Source organism: Arachis hypogaea, chromosome 1 (assembly GCF_003086295.3).
Source record: "Arachis hypogaea cultivar Tifrunner chromosome 1, arahy.Tifrunner.gnm2.J5K5, whole genome shotgun sequence".
In the NCBI taxonomy this organism is placed as follows: domain Eukaryota; kingdom Viridiplantae; phylum Streptophyta; class Magnoliopsida; order Fabales; family Fabaceae; genus Arachis; species Arachis hypogaea.
The window spans coordinates 86,757,533-86,783,152 of NC_092036.1; the positions used below are offsets into that span (position 1 = coordinate 86,757,533).

The 25,620-nt window shown below is 40.3% G+C and overlaps 1 non-coding gene across 1 annotated transcript; it reads left to right on the forward strand.

Annotated features, from left to right (window-relative positions):
• Window positions 1-17,782: 17,782 nt before the first annotated feature.
• On the forward strand, window positions 17,783-17,890 carry LOC112711896 (small nucleolar RNA R71). Its single transcript, XR_003157623.1, has one exon. It is a non-coding gene; the product is annotated as a small nucleolar RNA R71 (small nucleolar RNA).
• The last annotated feature ends 7,730 nt before the right edge of the window (window positions 17,891-25,620 follow it).

Consider the following 25,620-nt stretch of genomic DNA (forward strand, 5'->3'; position numbering starts at 1 on the left):
AGTTTATTTAGTTCCTTCCTCACCCCTTATCCCCTCGTTATCTTCTTTTTCTTTGAATTTACTTATAATTCTACTCACTAACCCACTAACTGTTTGATAAATTGCACCACTCATACTAACAATCACTCTAACAAGAATAATCACTTCATTTTATCTCTTGTTGTGTGTTCTGTTAGTTGTATGACAGGGAGAAGAGGCAGAGCTTCAACTTCCTTTGATTCAGAACCTGAGATGACCCTCCATAGATCAAGGAGGGAAGCAAGAGGGAAAAGATTTGCTGGTGCTAAGGAAGAGGAAGAGTACTTTGAAACAAACATGGAAGAGAACTTGGAAAATAATCATGAAGGAGAAGCTCACAACCATGCCAGAGAAGGCCCTGCAAATCATGCTGGGCAAGAGAGGAGAGTTCTAGGCTCTTACATCAATCCAAATCCAAGAAACTGTGGAAGTAGCATCCAAAAGCCCACCATACATGCCAACAACTTTGAATTAAAACCCCAGTTCATCACCCTTGTTCAGAACAATTGCTCATTTGGAGGAAGTGCCCAAGAAGACCCCAATCAACATCTAACCACCTTCCTGAGAATATGTGACACTATGAAGTCTAATGGAGTCCATCCAGATGTCTATAGGCTGCTTTTGTTCCCTTTTTCACTCAGGGACAAAGCATCTAAGTGGCTTGAATCCTTCCAAAAGGAGAGCTTAACAAATTTGGAAGACATAGTGAACAAGTTTTTGGCAAGATTCTACCCTCCTCAGAGAATTAACAGGCTGAGAGCTGAGGTGCAAACTTTCAGGCAACAAGATGGTAAGACTCTTTATAAGGCATGGGAGAGATTCAAGGACTTAACAAGAAGACGCCCACCGGACATGTTCAATGAGTGGGTTCAACTTCACATTTTCTATGAAGGTCTTTCTTATGAGTCAAAGAAGGCTGTAGACCATTCATCAGGAGGCTCTCTAAACAAGAAGAAAACCATCGAAGAAGCTATAGATGTCATTAAAACGGTAGTTGAGAATGACTACTTCTATGCTTCTGAAAGAAGCAACACTCGAGAAGTAATGGAGCTGAACCACATGGATGCATTGCTGGCTCAAAATAAGATGATCACCAAGCAGCTAGCAGATCTCACCAAGAAGGTGGAAGAAAACCATGTTGCAGCACCCTAACTTTGGGAACTCACCCAGACAAATCCATGATCCATACTCCAAAACTTACAATTCTGGATGGAGAAATCACCCTAACTTTGGGTGGGGAAATCAACAAGACCAAAGCCATGACCAGAGATGCCACAACCACAATTCCAATAACAATGCAACTCACCAACATCCCTCACATAGATTCTATCAACAATCACCTAATCTCAACCCACCATCACTAACTGAGGATAGACTTTCCAAGATTGAGGCTCTACTTGAAGATATATGTAAAGAAGTCCAAGATAACAAGGTGTTTAAGGATGAAGTACGAGCTAATATCAAGAACCAAGTGGAAACTATCAAGAGACTGGAGTCCCAAGTAGGGTATCTATCTCAACAGTTTCCCAAATTCACTGATGGTTTTCCCAGTGACACAGAGAAGAACCCAAGAGGAGAAACAAAGAAAGTAAGGTGGGAAAAATGCAAGATGATCACCACAAGTGATGAGATGAGTGTGTAGGAAGTGGACACACAAACAGAACACCTCCAAGACAGTCCAAAGGAAAATCATGAAGACAGAAACCATGCACCCCAACCCACACATAGGGAGGAGCTAAAGAAAGAGGAGATCCTGAACCCATATGCACCCTTTCGCCAAAGGCTAAAAGGTAGTGTAGCAAGGAGAATGTATTCAAGATTCCTAGATATGTTTGCATCTCTTGAAGTAAATATACCATTCGTTAAGGCCCTTCAGCAAATGCCCTCCTACATCAAATATATAAACGAGCTTCTGGCCAAAAAGAGTTCATTGAAGGGTAGACAAACAATAAAGATGAACAGGGAGTGCAGTTCTCTCATTCAAATAGAGCCACCTATAAAGAAGAAGGATCCAGGGAGTTTCCACATTCCCTGTGCTATAGGGGAGACAATGATTGATAAGGGGCTCTATGACCTGGGAGCAAGCATCAACTTAATACCTCTGTCCCTTATGAGAAAGCTTCAAATCAATGAGCTAACACCCACAGACGTAATCATCAAACTGGCTGACAAAACTCAAAAACAGGCAATAGGAGTGGTTGAGAATGTGTTAGTGAAGGTTGGGAACTACTTCCTTCCCACAGACTTTGTTATCCTGGAAATGGATGAGAATTCCATTCACCCCATTATTCTGGGAAGGCCATTCTTAGCCACAGCCAGGGCACTTATAGATATGGAGTGAGGAGAGCTAGTATTGAGGATATACGATGAATAGCTCACCTTCAGTGTTTTCAAACCCTCACAAGAAGCAAATCATGATAACAAAAAGTCAGAGGAAAAGCACAATAAAGGGTTGATAGAAGAGGCAAGCATCCGAGCACAAGTACCACACCTGAAAATCCCCATTGGTGACAACTAATGTGATCAGAAGGAGCAACATCCAAGTGTAATCCAAAAGGAACCAGACCCACCAGAGTCATATGAGACAAGCAACAAAACTTTCCTCAAAGAGAAAACCACAAGTAGCAAAGTGGCACCAAGGGACACAAGAAAAAAAGTCCCAAGGGGATAGAAAAACAAGAAAATCCCTACAGAAGATTTCTCTCCAGGAGATGAAGTGGTTTCTGCCTACTTTCCATCTATACCACCTCATCTCCCCACTATTCCATCTCAGCTGCCTCCAGTGTACACCATCAACAAAATCTTGTCCTTAGAACATGTGGAACTTCTTAACAAAGCCAATGGAAACAGGTTCACTGCAAGGGGGAAGATTTGAAGCACTACCAACCACCCTGACAAAGGCTAAACGTCAAGCTAATGACGCTAAAGAAGCGCTTAATGGGAGGCAACCCATGTTCTACACCCTCTCTCTTTAATCTCTAATAGTAGTAATAAATTAAATTTTATAGATTCTAAATCAACTTCGACAAACAATATAAGAATCCCTACATGCAGCATATAGTACATGATAAGTTTGGTGTTCAAGACACACCAAGAGGGCTTGAACACACTCAATGGTATCAGATTCTTTTTGAGTCTTGTTACACCATATGATCACAAATGAGTTTGGTGTTACTAACAACTGCATGCATGGGAAATTGAGTGGTCGATTGATTTGTATTCATGAAAAGCATTTAGTTATTTCAAAAACAAAAGAAAAAGATTTTAATAGTAGGTATTTCACACTTTAATTCTTCCCACCAAAAATTCAATTAACCATTTTGCATTCCTTTTGTCTTGTATAGGAAATCAAGAAGGGTATTGGTGGTACTTGATAGGACAATCAAAGAAGGGAGATTCGGCCACTATACCGAGGAGACTACACACTTGTCTTCAAGGGGAGTATCTTTGGAAGTGTTGCCATGCAACATTGGGAGTTGGATAGCCTTGGAGACCGAACCAAGACCCTCATAAAAGGGGTGATCTTCATGCTCATCCAATGGCAAACCCCAACCGTCTGTCATTAAAACAACACTATCAATCCACACCTTTCAAACACCCATCATCCCTTTATATAAATGATCCCCATTCCACAACCTCTCCGTACACACTTGTTATTCTCATTCATCTCCCTTCCTTCTCTCGAACACACACACTTCATCCTCCACCAAAAATTTCATACACACCCTCCTAGCCACATCTTGTAAGCCGCAAACATATCAACCATCACTCATGGCTTTATCTAGCTCTAAAAGGCGAAAAAGGGAAGGAACCTATAGAGCAGGCTCTATTTGATGAAAAGAAATTTAGAGCCTTTTACCATGCACTATAATTTAGGTGGATGGCTAATAAATAAGTCATATATGAGTTAGGCTTTCAAGTCACAAAAAATGAGTGCCCCAAAATCACAGAGAAGGTGGAAAAATGTCGATGGGAGCTCCTCACCGATCCAATTACAAGGGCAAACGCAACTCTGGTAAGAGAGTTTTATGCAAATGCGGTTAGACATGATAAAGCAGATGAATCCTATACAAGTTTCGTGAGAGGGGTAATGGTGGATTTTAGTCCCATGAGCATCATGAGAGTGCTCAAGCTGCGAACTATACCTTTTGCAGAAGAGAGCTATCACTCAAGAATAGATAACAACCCCAAACACGACCAGATTATGAAAGACATCTGTGTGCAAGGAGCAGATTGGGACAGAGACCCCCATGGGAAGCCCAGATTTATAAAAAGATGAGACCTTCTTCCTGAGGCTAAGGGGTGGTTCGAAATTGTAAGGAGATCCATCCTCCCAGCCAGAAAGAACTCAGAGGTAAACCTCAAGAGAGCAACAATGGTGCAATGCATAATGAAGGGAGGAGAAATCAAGGTTCATGAACTCATAGCCCAAGGTATTCGGAAGTTGGCTGAGAAGAGTGATTCTGGAGGAAGGTTAGGCTACCCCAGTACTATTCTCCGTCTTTGCAACAAGGCTGGGGTGGTGTTTGAAGATGGAAATCCCGAATGGATCAAAGTTGGCCTTCTAATTACTTTTCATCGGATGCATGCTGCTGTACTGAAGAACTGAGGATTGATGGTTTAGAAGTTATAGTAAACTCTCGTTGTAAGTATAGTTACTGAACCAAACAATCAACCTTTCTTACAAACGTTTTGGTTGTCACAAGTAACAAACCCCTTTAAAATTGATAACCGAGTATTTAAACCTCGGGTCGTCTTCTCAAGGAATTACAGGGAGGTATGTTCTTATTATTGGTTATGGAGATTGTAAATTTGGGGTTTCAAGAATGAGGAGTGAATATGGAAATTAATTTAAATAGCAATTAGAATAAATAAATACTGTAAAGCAAATCCTTTGGCAAGGTATGAGAAATTGGAAGTCCAGACTTAGTTATTCCTATCAAAAATAATGAAAGTTGAATCTTAATTCTACTTAGTTAACCTTTGCTAAAGCAAAGGAAAGTCAAGGGACTAATTAATTATACCTTCGAATCCTATTTATTTCCTAAAAAAAGTTGGGATTATTGAAGTTCAGTTCAATTAGCAAGATAACAGTTATCAATTATATTGAGCTAAGATAACTCCTGAGTTACTGATTTCTTAACCAAGACCAAAAAGGAAAGAAATTAAATCTATTGGAATAAAATATCTCAGATTGGGAATAATCAATAGCATAAACAAAAGAAAGCAATATTAAACTGAAATACCTCAAATATCATTAAATAGGGAAATCATCATGAATGTGGCATAAGCCAAATAGGCAACATAACTAATATAAGCATTCAAGTATCTGAAAATAAGAAATAAATGTAGAGTAAAAGAACATTGATCCTGGGATTGAGAGTCACTCCTAAAACTAAGAGAAGTCCTAAATCTTAAATCCTAATCCTAAAGAGAGAGAGAGGAGAGAACCTCTCTCAAAACTAGATCTAAATCATAGAAAGTAACTAAAAATGCCAGCTCTCTCTCAATGGATGCATTCCTCCACTTCATAACCTCTGGTCTATGACTTCTGGACTTGGATTTGGGCCAAAAAGGGCTTCAGAATCCGCTATGAGTGTTTTCTGCAATTTATGGTGCGTGGCCTCTGTCACGCGCCCGCGTAGGTCACGCGGTCGCGTCAATTGGAGTTTTCCTTGTCGCGCGGTCGTGTCAATCATGCGGCCGCGTCATAGGTGTTCTTTGTTAGGCGCGCGGTCGCGTCAGCCATTCGGCCGCGTCGCTACTTCTTCGCGCTTGGCATGCGGCCGCGTCGTCCATGCGGTCGCGTGGATGCCAGTTTCTCCAATACTCCGTTTTATGCTTTCCTTCCATTTTTGTATGTTTCCTTTTCCATCCTTTAAGTCATTCCTGCCTTAGTAGATCTGAAACTACTCAACACACTAATCATGGCATCGAATGGAAATAAAGGTAATTAAAATAATTAATTTTAAAGCATAGGAAACATGTTTTTCACATGCATCACATAATAAGGAAGGAAAAGTAAAACTATGCAATTAATATGAATAAGTGGGTGAAGGATTGAATAAATCACTCAAACTAAGCACAAAATATATCATAAATATGGGTTTATCAACCTCCCCACACTTAAGTAATAGCATGTCCTCATGCTATGTCCAAGGTAAAAAGTAAGGTTGAAGTGGTTGAATGCCATGCAATGCAATTCTAATCTAAATGCAATTCTAATTTTATTCACTCATATATAAAGCTTACATGTAGTTAAATCAATTCACATTCTCAAGGGATCATATATACATAGCCAACCTTAGATAATGTTAAAGCACTTTTACACTTGAGATGGGAAGAAAAATATTTTATAAACTTGCAAGACAATTAACAAATTAAGCATAGATATATGTTAATGAGTTATTGAACCCTCACTGGATTTTGTGTTTACTCTCTAATCATTCAGTGTTTATTGGGTTAATCACTCTATTCTTCTTTTTATCCTTACCTTCTATAACTTTGTTCCTCATCTAACCAATCAACAATTATAAAATATAGACATACAAGAATCATGAGGTCTTTTATTAAGGTTGTAATGGGGCCAAGGTAAAGGTAAGGGTATAAGTATAAGGCTAAGTGAGCTAATAAGTGAATCCTTAATTAGTCTAAGATCTCACCTAACATACGTAATTTCTAAAGTAAGCTTCTTTGCCGATTTTTCCATATTTTTTCCACTTTTTTATGTTACATGCTCATGTATTAGTTTTAATATTTGCTCCATGTGCATTTGCTTTTAATTTGCATATATATATATATATATATATATATATATATATATATATATATATATATATTAATGCACATGGTAATTAACTATTTCAATTTCACATGAGCATGCTTCCCAAAACATTTTTATTCTTTTCAACTTTTCTACCTTTGTTTCTATCATCCATGTTCCCATAAAGTTTTCCCACACTTAATTGATTACACAATTTCTATCTTAAGCTAACCAAGGATTCAACTTGGGATTTTTAATTTGTTTTTTTTTTCTGCTTAAGGCTAGTAATGTGGTTATAGAATAAGAGGGGATTAAAAAGGCTGAAGGGAGCTAACAAGGATGGCATAAAAGGTAGGCTTTATTTGGGATAAGTGAGTTAAAATCAAACAAGGCCTCAATCACTCTCTTGGTATGTATCTATATTCTATAATCGGACATATAGATTAAAACAAAGCAAAGAACACCAGAATAAAAATGAAGGACGGAACACACAGGAATAAAATATTATGGTTTAAATGTAACCATACAATTAAGCTCAAAACTCACAGGCTGTATGTTCTCAAACTCATAAATCATACATCATTCATATATGTCATGCAGGTTTAGATAAAATTTCCCATTATTCTCATAAAAAAAGTTGTTTTAGGTGGCCTTTAAGGTTTTAGTGTTTCTCCTTGATGAAATGTTGTTAACTAACTAACATGTAATGCTATATATACAAGGTGTGGATTGTTTATATCTTGTTAAAGTCTCTAGCTTACTTCCTTTTTATTTTTCAATTAAGTCAACTATCATATACTAAAAAGGGTAAACTATACTAATTAATCCACTTAAATAAAACCAGTAAACTAATGTGCAAACCAAGCCAAAATATCCAAAATAGTATACATATAGCTCAAAGTGCAAAATGCAAAGAGTACAATAAAAAGCAAAAAGAGAAAAATATGCAAAAATACATAAAATGAACAAAATAAGAGAGAGTTTGTAGTGGTTCACCAAAATAAGATATGCCAGAGATGGCAACCTCCCCACACTTAAATAATAGCATCGTCCTCCATGCTCGCTCAAGCTGGGTGCGAAGGGGTGTCATCACTAGTAGGGTGGATAGCTGGAGTCTCTGTGGTGGTGGTCTAAGGATCTGTCTGCTGTAGAGGAGGGGCTGACTGAATGGGAATCTCGGGATCTGTAGCCTGGATCTGATGTGGGACCTCCTGCTGTGGTGCAGCCTGCTCGGTGCCAGCCTATGCAGCCTGAGGGGGTGCCAGCTCCTCATCGTGCTCATCCGCCTCCTCCTCAGATGGGTCTGATGGTGTGTCAGGCTCGAAGGGGATGTCGCCGCCAGATCGAATCAACAGCTTCAGGTGCTCATAGTGTCGCCTGTTGCGACGCTCAGATCTCTCATACCAGCGCTAGTTGCGGTGCTCTATTCTGTCTAGCTGCTGAAATAGGCGGTGCACAAGGTGCAGTAGTGGTAGCAGGGGTAGCTGTGGAAGATGAAGGACCAGCAAATGGTGGCACTGTCTCATCAGTAGCAGTGAAGGGTGGTGGTCTGTAGCCCAAAGCTAGAAAGTTCCTACTGTGAGGAATAATCTTCCTGCGGTCTGCAGCCGTGGGCTTCTCATCGGCATCCTCCCAAGGCACGTCAGCACGACGGCCCATCTGTGTAACCAAATAGGGAAAGGGAAGAGTGCCTCGGACGTGGACCCTGGCCATGTAGGTCCGAATAAAGCGTGGTAGATATAGGTTCTTACCCTCCAACACACATCAAAGGAGGGTGATCATAGCGGCTAGTATCTCTGTCTCATGGGTACTCGGCATAATATAGTTGCTCAAGATCTGATGCCATAACCGAGCCTCATCATTTAAGTAAGCCCGCTTGATTCCCTTAGGCATGGTGGTGTCCTGACCCATTTCCCATGGAACAGTCGGGTCAAGGGCTATCCTGGCCTTGACTGCATCCCAATCAAATCGCATAAAGCGCATGTCCTCCTTAGCCCTTTTGTAACCATCAGGTTGATCGGACTTAGGTGGGAGCTGCAGAATGTCCTCAATTGCTTCTTCAGTGACCAGTATCTGCTTCCCTCTAAGGTTCACTGCATCTAGGGAAGTTTTGAAGTAATTGCAGTAAAATTCTCTAACCCAAGATGCATTGACCTCTGTCAGGTTTCTCTCCAGGAAGAACCAGCCTCTTTCTTTGATATGATCAGAGGTATATTACTGGAGTTCTCCTGGGATCTTCAGAGTTCTTTCCAGGTATAGGTTCCTGGAGGTTGCAAACACCGGATACTTCAGCTCACAGTATCGGTTTGCAAACTTTGTGGGATCAGTAGCAGGGAGAAGTTGGTCAGCCTTCTCCTGGGCGGTAAAGTGTTTTTCCCGCCAAGAGGCATCATGCAGAAGATCTATAACAGACATAGAAGAATCTCCTCTCTTACGTTTGCCAGTGGTAGCCTTTTCTTTTCCTTTTCTCTAGGGGTTTGACATCCTGAAAAACAGAGAACTAGGATATAATAAAAATAGGAAAACAAATAGGCAAATAGTCAAAAGGAACACAAAGTGGCAAAGGAGAAGTAGAATGAGGAAAATGAGTTAAGTAAAAGGGTATTAAGGATTGTATAGGAGTCAAAAGTTCGAAAGGAAGAATTCACAATCCAAAATGTAATTCATAATTAGAAGCTACAGGTAACTCATAACCAAATAAGGAAAACAGGTTGATGAAGATTCAGATAGAGATAGAAATAGCAAAAATTGGAATCAAACATCAAGAATGCAATTTATGAGCCAGGAGATCAAAGAAAATAAGAATGCGTGCCCGGGCATTCATGAATTGGTTTGGGAAAACGAATGAGAATACAGTTGAAAATGTCAAAACCAAGACATGAATGGAAACATTTTGCAGAAATTTGGGCAGCATTCCGGCTAAAATTGGACCATCCCAGAAAATAAACAGCAGCAAAACAGTACATATGAATCAAAATGAAACATAGCTGCAATCACATATAAGGAATATGAACATGGAAAAAGGCAATGTAAAAAGCAGCATGAAATAAGAAAGCACAGCATATGAACAAAAGCAACAACACAGAATCATCAGAATTGCGAAAATCATAAAGCAAGAAGCACGAACAGCGCAATTATCAGGCCTAAATCCACTAACCACATCCTAGGCTACCTAACAACCTAGAATCCACTACAACATGCATATCTAACTAGCCTAAATATAAACAAAAACAGAAAAATAAGAAGTAACTACGAATGGATAGAAGAGTGATGTGATGCGGAACCTGGTAGGCTAAGAAGGGGAATGGGGCAGAGAGGCGGCTGGGGGTGGCAGTGATGGCGGCTGTCGCGGTGGAGGAGGGAGACACGGCGGCGGTGGTGGCTGGTTAGGGGGCAGGGTCTTCGGGACATGTAGGGGTAGGGGGTAGGGGGATGGGGGGTTGAGAATGGTGGTGGTTGGAGGTGGCGTTGCTGGTGGCGGCGCGGTAGACGGCGATCGCGAAGGGGGCAGCGGCGGAGGGTGATCGTGTAGGGGGGTGGTGGCGGTGTGGTGGTTAGGGGGTTGGGGAGAAGAGAGGGAGGAGAGGGTTTCGGGAGGGGGGTGCGACTGATAGGGTTCGCGTGACAGGGGGTTATATTTCAAATCCACGTGATCGCGTGGAGCACGCGGTCGCGTGGATGGGGTGAAATGGGGTCGACGCGATCGCTTGGGTCGCGCGATCGCATGGAACGGATAGAAGAGAGGGTGACGCAATCGCATGAGGCATGCGATCGCGTCGCATGAAATTGTGCTAAACGCACGATTCCAGTGTCGTGTCAACGCAACTCTCTGTCTCCTTTGGGGTGGTGTGTAATCCGCGCGACGCGATCGCGTTGCTCACGCTGTCGTGTGGGTTAGTGTAGGTGCATGTGACGCGATCGCGTCAGGGACGCAATCGCGTGGGTCTTTTGTGCGAAAAGCACAATGGCCACACGATTCCAGCCCAACTTTCTGGGCGTTGGATCTTTACGCTGATTTCCAGGTCACGCGACCGCGTGATTGACGCGGACGCGTGGGGGGGTGTTTCATCGCAACTGACGCGATCACATGAGTGATGCGGTCGCGTCCCACGCCCTTTTTTTTTAATGCAGTATGCAGAATGCAATGCTAATATGAATGCTATGTATGATTCCAGGTTCAATGAAGGATAAAATAAAACTTGAAAACAAATAGAATTGAATAAAAATGAGAAAGGAACGATCATACCATCGTGGGTTGTCTCCCACCTAGCACTTTTGGTTAAAGTCCCTAAGTTGGACATTGGATGAGCTTCCTGTTATGGTGGCTTGTGCTTGAATTCGTCTAGAAATCTCCACCAATGCTTGGAATGCCAATAGCCTCTGGGGTCCCAAACTAGGCATGTAAAGCTTCTGAGCAGCTTCAAACAAACTTTCAGGCTCCCGGGATGACGAATGTCAGGATAGGATCCATGATCCCAAGCTTTGCTTTTAAATCCGCCTCTGTCTTGATCTACATGATTCCATCCGGGCGGTTTAAAAAGTAGATTCTCACCATGGTGACCAAACGTTCTCCGTGATCCATTCAATTGAGCATGATACCAATCCATGCGCTTCGAGTTGAAGTGTGGAACCTTATTGAACCTTGTGCACCAGCTCTGAGTACGAGCCATTTTCCTTTTCCTCTTAAAGCCGCAAAGAGCTCTAAGCTGGCCGTCGGTTTCAAGAAAACCATATTCAAGTGGAAAAATAAAGATAAGAGTCAAGGATTTTACGCACTTGAAGTCCGTATTGGGTGGTAATGGCCTTGGGATCAATGTTTCCAGTGGTTCTGCAAGGTTGGTGCACGAATTTGTGATCATCAATGGCGCCATCAACATGGTACGCTCAATTGCAATCTCAACTCTTTATCACAACTTCGCACAACTAACCAGCAAGTGCACTGGGTCGTCCAAGTAATAAACCTTACGCGAGTAAGGGTCGATCCCACGGAGATTGTTGGTATGAAGCAAGCTATGGTCATCTTGTAAATCTCAGTCAGGCGGATTCAAATGGTTATGGAGGATTGATAATTAAAAGATGAATAAAACATAAAATAAAGATAGAGATACTTATGTAATTCATTGGTGAGAATTTCAGATAAGCGTATGGAGATGCTTTGTCCCTTCCGTCTATCTGCTTTCCTACTGTCTTCATCCAATCCTTCTTACTCCTTTCCATGGAAAGCTGTATGTTGGGCATCACCGTTGTCAATGGCTACAGTCCCGTCCTCTCAGTGAAAATGTTCAACGCGCTCTATCACAACACGGCTATTCATCTGTCGGTTCTCGATCATGTCGGAATAGAATCCAGTGATTCTTTTGCGTCTGTCACTAACGCCCCACAATCGCGAGTTTGAAGCTCGTCACAGTCATTCAATCCTTGAATCCTACTCAGAATACCACAGACAAGGTTTAGACCTTCCGGATTCTCAAGAATGCCGCCATCAATTCTAGCCTATACCACAAAGATTCTGATTAAGTAATCCAAGAGATACACATTGAATCTAAGGTAGAACGGAGGTGGTTGTCAGGCACACGTTCATAGGTGAGAATGATGATGAGTGTCATAGATCATCACATTCATCAAGTTGAGGAACAAGTGATATCTTAGAACAAGAATAAGCCGAATTGAATAGAAGAACAATAGTAATTGCATTAATACTCGAGGTATAGCAGAGCTCCACACCTTAATCTATGGTGTGTAGAAACTCCACCGTTGAAAATACATAAGAACAAGGTCTAGGAATGGCCGAATGGCCAGCCTCCCAAAAAGGGTTCAATCATTAAAACATGATCAAAAGATGTAAATACAATAGCAAAAGGTCATACTTATAGAGAACTAGTAGCTAGGGTTTATAGAGATGAGTAAATGACATAAAAATCCACTTCCGGGCCGACTTTGTGTGTGCTTGGGCTGAGTATTGAAGCATTTTCGTGTAGAGACTCTTCTTGAAGTTAAACGCCAGCTTTTGTGCCAGTTTGGGCGTTTAACTCCCATTCTTGTGCCAGTTTCGGCGTTTAACGCCGGGCAGTCTTGAGCTGATTTGGAACACCGGTTTGGGCCATCAAATCTCAGGCAAAGTATAGACTATTATATATTGCTGGAAAGCCCAAGATGTCTACCTTCCAACGCAGTTGAGAGCGCGCCAATTAAGCTTCTGAAGCTCCAGAAAATCAACTTTGAGTTTAGGGAGGTCAGAATCCAACAGCATCTGCAGTCTTTTTCAGCCTTTGAATCAGATTTTTGCTCAGGTCCCTCAATTTCAGCCAGAAAATGCCTGAAATCACAGAAAAACACACAAACGCATAGTAAAGTCCAGAAAAGTGAATTTTAACTAAAAACTAATAAAAATATAATAAAAACTAACTAAAACATACTAAAAACATACTAAAAATAATGCCAAAAAGCGTATAAATTATCCGCTCATCACAACACCAAACTTAAATTGTTGCTTGTCCCCAAGCAACTGAAGATCAAATAAGATAAAAAGAAGAGAATATGCAATGAATTCCAAAAACATCTATGAAGATCAGTATTAATTAGATGAGCGGGGCTTTAGCTTTTTGCCTCTGAACAGTTTTGGCATCTCACTTTATCCTTTGAAATTCAGAATGATTGGCTTCTATAGGAACTCAGAATCCAGATAGTGTTATTGATTCTGCTAGTTAAGTATGATGATTCTTGAACATAGCTACTTTATGAGTCTTGGCTATGGCCCAAAGCACTCTGTCTTCCAGTATTACCACCGGATACATACATGCCACAGACACATAACTGGGTGAACCTTTTCAGATTGTGACTCAGCTTTGCTAGAGTCCCCAATTAGTGGTGTCCAGGGTTTTTAAGCACACTCTTTTTGCCTTGGATCACAACTTTATTTTTTTTCTTTTTCTTTTCGCCTTTTTTTTTGAATTCAATGCTTTTTCTTGCTTCAAGAATCATTTTTATGATTTTTCAGATCCTCAGTAACATGTCTCCTTTTTCATCATTCTTTCAAGAGCCCACATTCATGAACAACAAATTCAAAAGACATATGCATTGTTCAAGCATACATTCAGAAGTCAAAGTATTGCCACCACATCAAAATAATTAATCTGTTATAAAATTCAAAATTCATGCAATTCTTCTCTTTTCCAATTAAGAACATTTTTCATTTAAGAAAGGTGATGGATTCATAGGACATTCATAACTTTAAGGCATAGAAACTAAGACACTAATGATCATAAGACACAAACATAGATAAACATAGGCATAAAAATTCGAAAAACAGGAGAATAAAGAACAAGGAGATTAAAGAACGGGTCCACCTTAGTAATGGCGGCTTGTTCTTTCTCTTGAAGATCTTATGGAGTGCTTGAGCTCCTCAATGTCTCTTCCTTGCCTTTGTTGCTCCTCTCTCATGATTCTTTGATCTTCTCTAATTTCATGGAGGAGAATGGAATGTTCTTGGTGCTCCACCCTTAGTTGTCCCATGTTGGAACTTAATTCTCCAAGGGAGGTGTTGATTTGCTCCCAATAGTTTTGTGGAGGAAAGTGCATCCCTTGAGGTATCTCAGGGATTTCATGGTGAGTGGGATCCCTTGTTTTCTCCATCCTCTTCTTAGTGATGGGCTTGTCTTCATCAATGAGGATGTCTCCCTCTATGTCAATTCCAACTGAATAACAGAGGTGACAAATGAGATGAAGGAAGGCTAACCTTGCCAAGGTAGAGGACTTGTCCGCCACCTTATAAAGTTCTTGGGATATAACCTCATGAACTTCTACTTCCTCTCCAATCATGATGCTATGAATCATGATAGCCCGGTCTATAGTAACTTTGGACCGGTTGCTAGTGGGAATGACTGAGCGTTGGATAAACTCCAACCATCCTCTAGCCACGGGCTTGAGGTCATGCCTTCTCAGTTGAACTGGCTTCCCTCTTGAATCTCTCTTCCATTGAGCGCCCTCTTCACAAATGTCTATGAGGACTTGGTCCAACCTTTCATCAAAGTTGACCCTTCTAGTGTAAGGGTGTTCATCTCCTTACATCATGGGCAAGTTGAATGCCAACCTTACATTTCCGAACTAAAATCTAAGCATTTTTCCCGAACCATTGTACGTCAATTTTTTGGGTCCGGGTGCACACTTTGATCATGGTTCATGGTGATCCATGCATTGGCATAGAACTCTTGAACCATTAAGATTCCGACTTGTTGAATGGGGTTGGTAAGAACTTCCCAACCTCTTCTTCGGATCTCATGTCGGATCTCCGGATATTCACTCTTTTTGAGTTTGAAAGGGACCTCGGGGATTGCCTTCTTCATGGCCACAACTTCATAGAAGTGGTCTTGATGCACCCTTGAGATGAATCTCTCCATCTCCCATGACTTGGAGGTGGAAGCTTTTGCCTTCACTATCCTCTTTCTAGAGGTTTCTCCGGCCTTAGATGCCATAAATGGTTATGAAAAAACAAAAAGCAATGCTTTTACCACACCAAACTTAGAAGGTTTGCTCGTCCTCGAGCAAAAGAAGAAAGAAGAGAGTAGAAGAATAAGAAATAGAGGAGATGGAGGTGGCTTTGTGGTTCGGCCAAGGGGGAGAAGTAGTATTTTGGTTGTGTAAAAATGAAGGAGTGAAGATGGGTTTATATAGGGTTGGAGAGAGGGGTAGGGTTCGGTCATGTGAGGGTGGGTTGGGAGGGAAAGTGGTTTGAATTTGAATGGTGAGGTAGGTGAGGTTTTATGAAGGATGGATGTGAGTGGTGAGGAGAATAGTGGGATTTGATAGGTGAAGGATTTTTGGGGAAGAGGTGCTGAGGTGATTGGTGAATGGGTGAAGAAGAGAGAGTGGTGGGGTAGGTGGGGATCCTGTGGGGTCCACAGATCCTGAGGTGTCAAGGAAAATTCATCCCTGCACCAAGTGGCGAGCAAAATTGCTCTTTATGCCAATTCTGGCGTTAAACGCCAAGATGGTGCCCATTTCTGGCGTTTAATACCAGCTTCTTGCCCTTTCCTGGCGTTTAACGCCAGTCTGGTGCCCCTTTCTGGCGTTAAACGCCCATTTGCTGCCCTTACTGGCGTTTAAATGCCAGCAAGTTTTCCTCCAGGGTGTGCTATTTTTCTTTCTGTTTTTCATTCTGTTTTTTCTTTTTCAATTGATTTTGTGACTTTCGATGATCATCAACCTATAGAAAACATAAAATAACAAAAGAAAATAGATAAATATAACATTGGGTTGCCTCCCAACAAGCGCTTCTTTAATGTCAGTAGCTTGACAGTGGGCTCTCATGGAGCCTCACAGATACTCAGAGCAATGTCGGAACCTCCCAACACCAAACTTAGAGTTTGAATGTGGGGGTTCTACACCAAACTTAGAATTTGGTTGTGGCCTCCCAACACCAAACTTAGAGTTTGACTGTGGGGGCTCTGTTTGACTCTAGTTTGAGAGAAGCTCTTCATGCTTCCTCTCCATGGTTACAGAGGGATATCCTTGAGCCTTTAACACAAGGGATTCTTCATTCACTTGAATGATCAATTCTCCTCTGTCAACATCAATCACAGCCTTTGCTGTGGCTAGGAAGGGTCTGCCAAGGATGATGGATTCATCCATGCACTTCCCAGTCTCTAGGACTATGAAATCAGCAGGGATGTAATGGTCTTCAACTTTTACCAGAACATCCTCTACAAGTCCATAAGCTTGTTTTCTTGAATTGTCTGCCATCTCTAGTGAGATTTTTGCAGCTTGTACCTCAAAGATCCCTAGCTTCTCCATTACAGAGAGAGGCATGAGGTTTATGCTTGACCCTAGGTCACACAGAGCCTTCTTGAAGGTCATGGTGCCTATTGTACAAGGTATTGAGAACTTCCTAGGGTCCTATCTCTTTTGAGGTAATCTCTGCCTAGACAAGCCATCCAGTTCTTTGGTGAGCAAAGGGGGTTCATCCTCCCAAGTCTCATTACCAAATAATTTGTTATTTAGCTTCATGATTGCTCCAAGATACTTAGCAACTTGCTCTTCAGTGACATCTTCATCCTCTTCAGAGGAAGAATACTCATCAGAGCTCATGAATGGTAGAAGTAAATCAAATGGAATCTCTATGGTCTCAGTGTGATCCTCAGATTCCCATGGTTCCTCATTAGGGAACTCATTGGAGGTCAGTGGATGTCTATTGAGGCCTTCCTCTGTGGCGCTCACTGCCTCTTTCTCCTCTCCAAGTTAGGCCATGTTGATGGCCTTACACTCTCCTTTTGGATTCTCTTCTGTATAGCTTGGAAGAGTACTAGGAGGGAGATTAGTAACTTTCTTACTCAGCTGACCCACTTGTGCCTCCAAGTTTCTAATGGAGGACCTTGTTTCAGTCATGAAACTTTGAGTGGTTTTGATTAGATTAGAGACCATGGTTGCTAAGTCAGAGTGGCTCTGCGTAGAATCCTCTGTCTGTTTCTGAGAAGATGATGGAAAAGGCTTGCTATTACTAAACCTATTTCTTCCATCATTATTGTTGTTGAAACCTTGTTGAGGTCTCTGTTGATCCTTTCATGAGAGATTTGGATGATTTCTCCATGAAGGATTATAGGTGTTTCCATAGGGTTCTCCCATGTAATTCACCGCTTCCATTGAAGGGTTCTCAGGATCATAAGCTTCTTCTTCAGATGAAGCATCCTTAGTACTGCCTGGTGCAGCTTGCATTCCAAACAGACTTTGAGAAATCATATTGACTTGCTGAGTCAATATTTTGTTCTGAGCCAGTATGACATTCAGAGTATCAATCTCAAGGACTCCTTTCTTCTGATTCGTCCCATTGTTCACAGGATTCCTTTCAGAAGTGTACATGAATTGGTTATTTGCAACCATTTCAATGAGTTCTTGAGCTTCTGCAGGCGTCTTCTTCATATGAAGAGATCCTCCAGCAGAGCTTTCCAATGACATCTTGGACAGTTCAGACAGACCATCATAGAAGATACCTATGATGCTCCACTCAGAAAGCATGTCAGAAGGACACTTTCTGATCAATTGTTTGTATCTTTCCCAAGCTTCATAGAGGAATTCACCTTCCTTCTGTCTGAAGGTTTGGACTTCCACTCTAAGCTTACTCAATTTTTGAGGTGGAAAGAACTTTGCCAAGAAGGCATTGACTAGCTTTTCCCAAGAGTTCAGGCTTTCTTTAGGTTGTGAATCCAACCATATCCTAGCTCTGTCTCTTACAGCAAAAGGGAATAGCATAAGTCTGTAGACCTCAGGGTCAACCCCATTGGTCTTGACGGTGTCACAGATTTACAAGAATTCAGCTAAAAATTGATGAGGATCTTCCAATGGAAGTCCATGGAACTTGCAATTCTGTTGCATTAGAGAAACTAATTGAGGCTTAAGCTCAAAGTTGTTTGCTCCATTGGCAGGGACAGAGATGCTTCTCCCATAGAAGTCGGGAGTAGGTGCAGTAAAGTCACCCAGCACCTTCCTTGCATTGTTGGCATTGTTGTTGTTTTCGGCTGCCATGTCTTCTTCTTGTTTGAAGATTTCTATTAGGTCATCTACAGAGAGTAGTGCTTTAGCTTCTCTTAGCTTTCGCTTCAAGGTCCTTTCAGGTTCAGGGTCAGCCTCAACAATAATGCTTTTGTCTTTGTTCCTGCTCATATGAAAGAGAAGAGAACAAGAAAGTATGGAGTCCTCTATGTCACAGTATAGAGATTCCTTGAGGTGTCAGAGGAAAAGAAGAATAGAAGGAGGAGGTAGAAGAAGAATTCGAACTTATCAAGAGGGATAGAGTTCGAATTGTGTATTGAGAAGGAGTGTTAGTCCATAAATAGAAGGATGTGAGGAGAGGGGAAGAATTTTTGAAAATAAATTAAAATATTTTGAAGAAATTTTGAAAAATTGAAGAATGATTTTCGAAAATTAAAGTTGGGAAAGAAATAAAGTGATTTTGAAAAAGATTTTGAAATTAGAAATCAATAAGATATGATTGAAAACTATTTTGAAAAAGATGTGATTAAAAAGATATGATTGAAAAACAATTTAAAAAGATTTGAATTTTAAAATCAATGACTTGGCTAACAAGAAATTTAAAAGATATGATTCAGACATTAAACCTTTCTCAACAGAAAAGGCAACATACTTGAAATGTTGAATCAAATCATTAATTGTTAGCAAGTATTTTTGAAAAATGAAAGAAATTGATTTTGAAAATATATGATCAAAAAGATATGATTTGAAAAAGATTTGATTTTGAAAAATCATGAAAACTTGAAAAAATTTGAATTAAAAACAAAATCTTCCCTCTTGTGCCATCCTGGCGTTAAACGCCCAGAATGGTATCCATTCTGGCGTTTAACGCCCAAAATGCTACCCTTTTACCTGGCTAGGCGTTTAAACGCCAGTTTTCCTTCTTCACTGGGTAATTCCTCTACTGCATGTTCTGAATCTTCAATTCTCTGTATTATTGACTTGAAAATACATAAATTAAGAATTTTTTTTGAATTTTTAATGATGAGGAATAATCAAAATGCAACTAAAATCAAATAAACAATGCATGCAAGACACCAAACTTAGAAGTTTGTATACTATTGACACTAACAAATTGAGAATGCATATGAGAAACAACAAAACACTCAAGACAAGAGAATTTAAAGATCAGAGCAAGGAAATCATCAAGAACAACTTGAAGATCAATGAAGAACATAATGCATGTAATTTTCGAAAATTAGAAGAATAAAGACATGCAATTGACACCAAACTTAAAATTAGACACTAGACTCAAACAAGAAACACAAAAATATTTTTGATTTTAAGATTTTATAATTTTTTGGATTTTTCGAAAATTGAGTGGAAAAGAAAATAAAGATATCAAAATTCTTAATAAGAATTTCCAGGAATCATGCAATGTTAGTCTAAAGCTGCAGTCTAAAAAATTAGACATGGCTAGCCAAGCTTCAGTAGGACATTACATTCAAGAGCTAAATTGATGAGAATCAATCAGCTTTGGTGATGATGAAAACATCATCTGAAACTCTAGAATTCATTCTTAAGAACTTTGAAGAACAAAATAAAATAAAATTACCTAATGTAAGCAACAAGATGAACCGTCAGTTGTCCAAACTCGAACAATCCCCGGCAACGGCGCCAAAAACTTGGAGCACGAAATTGTGATCATCAATGGCGCCATCAACATGGTACGCTCAATTGCAATCTCAACTCTTTATCACAACTTCGCACAACTAACCAGCAAGTGCACTGGGTCGTCCAAGTAATAAACCTTACGCGAGTAAGGGTCGATCCCACGGAGATTGTTGGTATGAAGCAAGCTATGGTCATCTTGTAAATCTCAGTCAGGCGGATTCAAATGGTTATGGAGGATTGATAATTAAAAGATGAATAAAACATAAAATAAAGATAGAGATACTTATGTAATTCATTGGTGAGAATTTCAGATAAGCGTATGGAGATGCTTTGTCCCTTCCGTCTATCTGCTTTCCTACTGTCTTCATCCAATCCTTCTTACTCCTTTCCATGGCAAGCTGTATGTTGGGCATCACCGTTGTCAATGGCTACAGTCCCGTCCTCTCAGTGAAAATGTTCAACGCGTTCTGTCACAGCACGGCTATTCATCTGTCGGTTCTCGATCATGTCGGAATAGAATCCAGTGATTCTTTTGCGTCTGTCACTAACGCCCCACAATCGCGAGTTTGAAGCTCGTCACAGTCATTCAATCCTTGAATCCTACTCAGAATACCACAGACAAGGTTTAGACCTTCCAGATTCTCAAGAATGCCGCCATCAATTCTAGCCTATACCACGAAGATTCTGATTAAGGAATCCAAGAGATACACATTCAAGCCTTGTTTGCATGTAGAACGGAGGTGGTTGTCAAGCACGCGTTCATAAGTGAGAATGATGATGAGCGTCACATAATCATCACATTCATCAAGTTCTTGAGTGCGAATGAATATCTTGGAACAAGAATAAGCTGAATTGAATAGAAGAACAATAGTAATTGCATTAATACTCGAGGTACAACAGAGCTCCACACCTTAATCTATGGTGTGTAGAAACTCCACCGTTGAAAATACATAAGAACAAGGTCTAGTCATGGCCGTGAGGCCAGCCCCATGATCTAAGATAGCATAAGACTACTCAAAGATAGCTCCCCAGATGAAAATACAATAGCAAAAGGTCCTATTTATAGAGAACTAGTAGCTTAGGGTTTACAAAAATGAGAAAATGACGTAAAAATCCACTTCCGGGCCCACTTGGTGTGTGCTTAGGCTGAGCATTGAAGCTTTCATGTGTAGAGACTTTTCTTGGAGTTAAACGCCAGCTTTTGTGCCAGCTTGGGCGTTTAACTCCAGCTTTTGTGCCAGGCGTTAAACGCCAGAATTCTTGAGCTGATTTGGAACTCCTGTTTGGGCCATCAAATCTCGAGAAAAGTATGGACTATTATATATTTCTGGAAAGCCCAGGATGTCTACGTTCCAACGCAATTGAGAGCGCACCAATTGGGTTTCTGTAGCTCCAGAAAAGTCACTTCGATTGCAGGGAGGTCAGAATCCAACAGCATCTGCAGTCCTTTTTCAGCCTCTGAATCAGATTTTTGCTCAGGTCCCTCAATTTCAGCCAGAAAATACCTGAAATCACAGAAAAACACACAAACTCATAGTAAAGTCCAGAAAAGTGAATTTTAAATAAAAACTAATAAAAATATAATAAAAACTAACTAAAACATACTAAAAACATACTAAAAATAATGCCAAAAAGCGTATAAATTATCCGCTCATCAAAGGTCTACTCTCTTGTGGTCTTCAGTGGATTCCTCCACTTCCTTGCAAACCTTTTCCATTTCAACCATGTTCTGGTCAAAGTCTTGCATATCTTCCTCATCACTTGAGTCATAAATAGGAGGTTGAGAAAAGTCGACCTCTGCATCATCTTCGTATTCACTTGGGGAAGATTCTTCTGTCTCAGAGAATTCACTTGCGGTTGCAAGTTCATTACTAGGAGGACTTGACTGGTGACTATCATCATCAAAGAAATATGCGTCTTGAGTTACTCCGTCCAGTTCTTCATAAGATATCCGCATTGGAGGTTGTGCAACATCCTCTTTAGCGTCAGTTGTAACATCCTTGACGGGGTCTTCCATGACTCTGTATTCCCGTGAAGGTTCAGCATCTCCTAAATCTTCAACCAACTCTTCTTCTTCTATAATGAGAGCGTCCTCTACTTGTTCTAGTACGAAGTTGTGCTCTATGCTGTCCACTGGAGTTCCTTGTGTCTTCTTCACAATACATTCTTCATTAGATTCTCCACATGAAGCCATGGGAGTCTGTTGAGTGGCTGAATGTCTAGAAGATAGTTGATTTATTGCTTGCTCCAGTTGCTAAAGGGTTGTATTGAATTGGTTTACTGATTCTTCAAAGTGAACCTGTGATTCTTGGCTTGATGGATATGAACATGGTTTGTAGGAGAGTGGTGGTTCTTGGGAGTAATTGAATTGGCGTTAGGGTGGATAAAGATCATGTGGTAGTGAATGGTGAAAAGAAGCTTGTGAGTGTGGTGGTTCGAAGTTATGTCGAGAGGATGGTCTCTGAGCACAGGGTGGGGCTTGTTGGTAGCTACTAGGCGGTCCACCAAATCTTTCAGCTGGGTATGCATTGTAGAATGGTCATTGTCCATGATATCTTGGAGGGTGTTGTTGCCTAAAGGGTTGATTAGATCTTCTTGGCTCCATCCATCCTTGATTGGTCTAACCTTGATGCATATTCCTGCTGTGGTTTCTCTTTCCTTCAACAAAGTTAGAACCAAACTCAAAGCGAGAGCGGTGAGAATTCATAGCAGTTATCAGAAATAAGGGGAAAAAGGAGAAACAAATAAACAAGTAAAAGAAAAATATATATTTTTTTGAAAAATATTTACAATAACCAATAATAAAGCACACATTTGCAATTCCCCGGCAACGGCGCCATTTTGAAGAACTGAGGATTGATGGTTTAGAAGTTATAGTAAACTCTCATTGTAAGTATAGTTACTAAACCAAACAATCAACCTTTCTTACAAACGTTTTGGTTGTCACAAGTAACAAACCCCTTTAAAATTGATAACCGAGTATTTAAACCTCGGGTCGTCTTCTCAAGGAATTGCAGGGAGGTATGTTCTTATTATTGGTTATGGAGATTGTAAATCTGGGGTTTCAAGAATGAGGAGTGAATATGGCAATTAATTTAAATAGCAATTAGAATAAATAAATACTGTAAAGCAAATCCTTTGGCAAGGTATGAGAAATTGGAAGTCCAGACTTAGTTATTCCTATCAAAAATAATGAAAGTTGAATCTTAATTCCACTTAGTTAACCTTTGCTAAAGCAAAGAAAAGTCAAGGGACTAATTAATTAGACCTTCAAATCCTATTTATTTCCTAAAAAAAGTTGGGATTATTGAAGTTCTGTTCAATTAGCAAGATAACAGTTATCAATTATATTGAGCTAAGATAACTCCTGAGTTATTGATTTCTTAACCAAGACCAAAAAGGAAAGAAATTAAATCTATTGGAATAAAATATCTTAGATTGGGAATAATCAATAGCATAAACAAAAGAAAGCAATATTAAACTGAAATACCTCAAATATCATTAAATAGGGAAATCATCATGAATGTGGCATAAGCCAAATAGGCAACATAACTAATATAAGCATTCAAGTATCTAAAAATAAGAAATAAATGTAGAGTAAAAGAACATTGAACTTGGGATTGAGAGTCACTCCTAAAACTAAGAGAAGTCCTAAATCCTAAATCCTAATCCTAAAGAGAGAGAGGAGAGAATCTCTCTCAAAACTAGATCTAAATCATAGAAAGTAACTAAAAATGCCAGCTCTCTCTCAATGGATGCATTCCTCCACTTCATAACCTCTGATCTATGACTTCTGGACTTGGATTTGGGCCAAAAAGGGCTTCAGAATCCGCTATGAGCGTTTTCTGCAATTTATGGTGCATGGCCTCTGTCACGCGTCCGCGTGGGTCACGCGGTCGCGTCAATTGGAGTTTTCCTTATTGCGCGGTCACGTCAATCATGCGGCCGCGTCATAGGTGTTCTTCGTTAGGTGCGCAGTCGCGTCAGCCATGCGGTCGCGTCGCTGCTTCTTCGCGCTTGGCATGCGGCCGCGTCGTCCATGCGGTCGCGTGGATGCCAGTTTCTCCAAAACTCCGTTTCATGCTTTCCTTTCATTTTTGTATGTTTCCTTTTCCATCATTTAAGTCATTCCTGCCTTAGTAGATCTGAAACTACTCAACACACTAATCATGGCATCGAATGGAAATAAAGGTAATTAAAATAATTAATTTTAAAGCATAGGAAACATGTTTTTCACATACATCACATAATAAGGAAGGAAAAGTAAAACTATGCAATTAATATGAATAAGTGGGTAAAGGATTGAATAAATCACTCAGACTAAGCACAAAATATATCATAAAATTTGGGTTTATCATGTACCTCCCCTACCTCAACGAAGACTAAGAAAGAGGCCAGCCCATCGAGTTGAAGAAGGACAGCGTCCACAGGAGCAAGCCCCAGCCACCATAGACATGCACCAATTACAAGAGGCTATTGATACCTTGTCAAGGCAATTCATGGAAAATCAAGGGGCACAGAAGGAGCTTCAAATGCAAATAATGGACCGCCAAGAAGAATCACTCTCTAGATGGATGAATCAGCAAGGGGAATGGCAAAAACAATTGATGAAACAGCAATTGGAACAAGGGAGACAATGGAGTGAGTCCTTCCATAACCTAAACCAAAAGCAAGATCAACAACAAGAAGCCATCCAAAAGCTAATCAACATCCAAGCACATCAAGGTGCACATATTCATGAGATGCATAGGAAACAAAGTGAATAGGCAGATCTTTTCAATGAATACAGAGCATTTTCGGAAGGGGTTTACATGAGTGAAACTAGATATCATGTAAACACCTAAGCCAGGCTTGGGTACTTAGTCGGACAACTACCTGTATTACATCCTGGGATCACAAAATATGAGCCGTAAAGGATGAATTAGCACGAGTGGAACGAAAAAGGGCCGAAAAGAGTCATGAATCAGTAAGGAAGGCACTAGAAGATTGGAAAATAGCCAGAATGAATCGGATGAAAGGAAGCACAAGTGGACACAAAAAAGACAAGGAAGCAAAAGAACATGAGCATTCTAATAAGTGAAAGGTGGTGGAGTTCCTTCTTAGTTCTATCTCTTTCAAAGCTTTAAATAAGGAAAATCATGTATGAAATAGAACATGCTTCCATAGTAGCTTAGGAATCTTCAATTATGCTTTAAAATTTTGTTGCTTAGGTCCATGCTCACTAGTCTAATGTCCCTAGTGTTCATAGTCATCTTGTTTATATGTATGCTTGTCCTTTAAGACAATCAAAAAGAAATTGTTAAGAAAAGAACAAGAGTGGAGTTATCTTGTAAAGTGAATTTTAAATGTTTGTGGCAGGGTGATTAATTAGCTAAGTTGGTTCACCAACAAGGTAGGAAGGCAACTATCTATCCTGAATTCTATGCTTGAAACATATCCTATGAGACTAACCAAATAATGAAATCCCAATAAGAAAAGAAAAAGAGCAATAAAAGTGAAAAGGAAAGAAAAACAATGAGAAATAATGCTAGGTACCAAGGGTTTGAATATTGAGGCATGTGTCTGTGGTGTTCATGTGCAAAGTATATGCTTAGATGAATAAGCTCTTAGGGGTGCCTCATCACCTACTAACTTGGGTTAACTAATCCAGGATTATCAGCTGAAAATCCACTATCAAGAGCAACCTTTGCTATAGCGCACTTAGC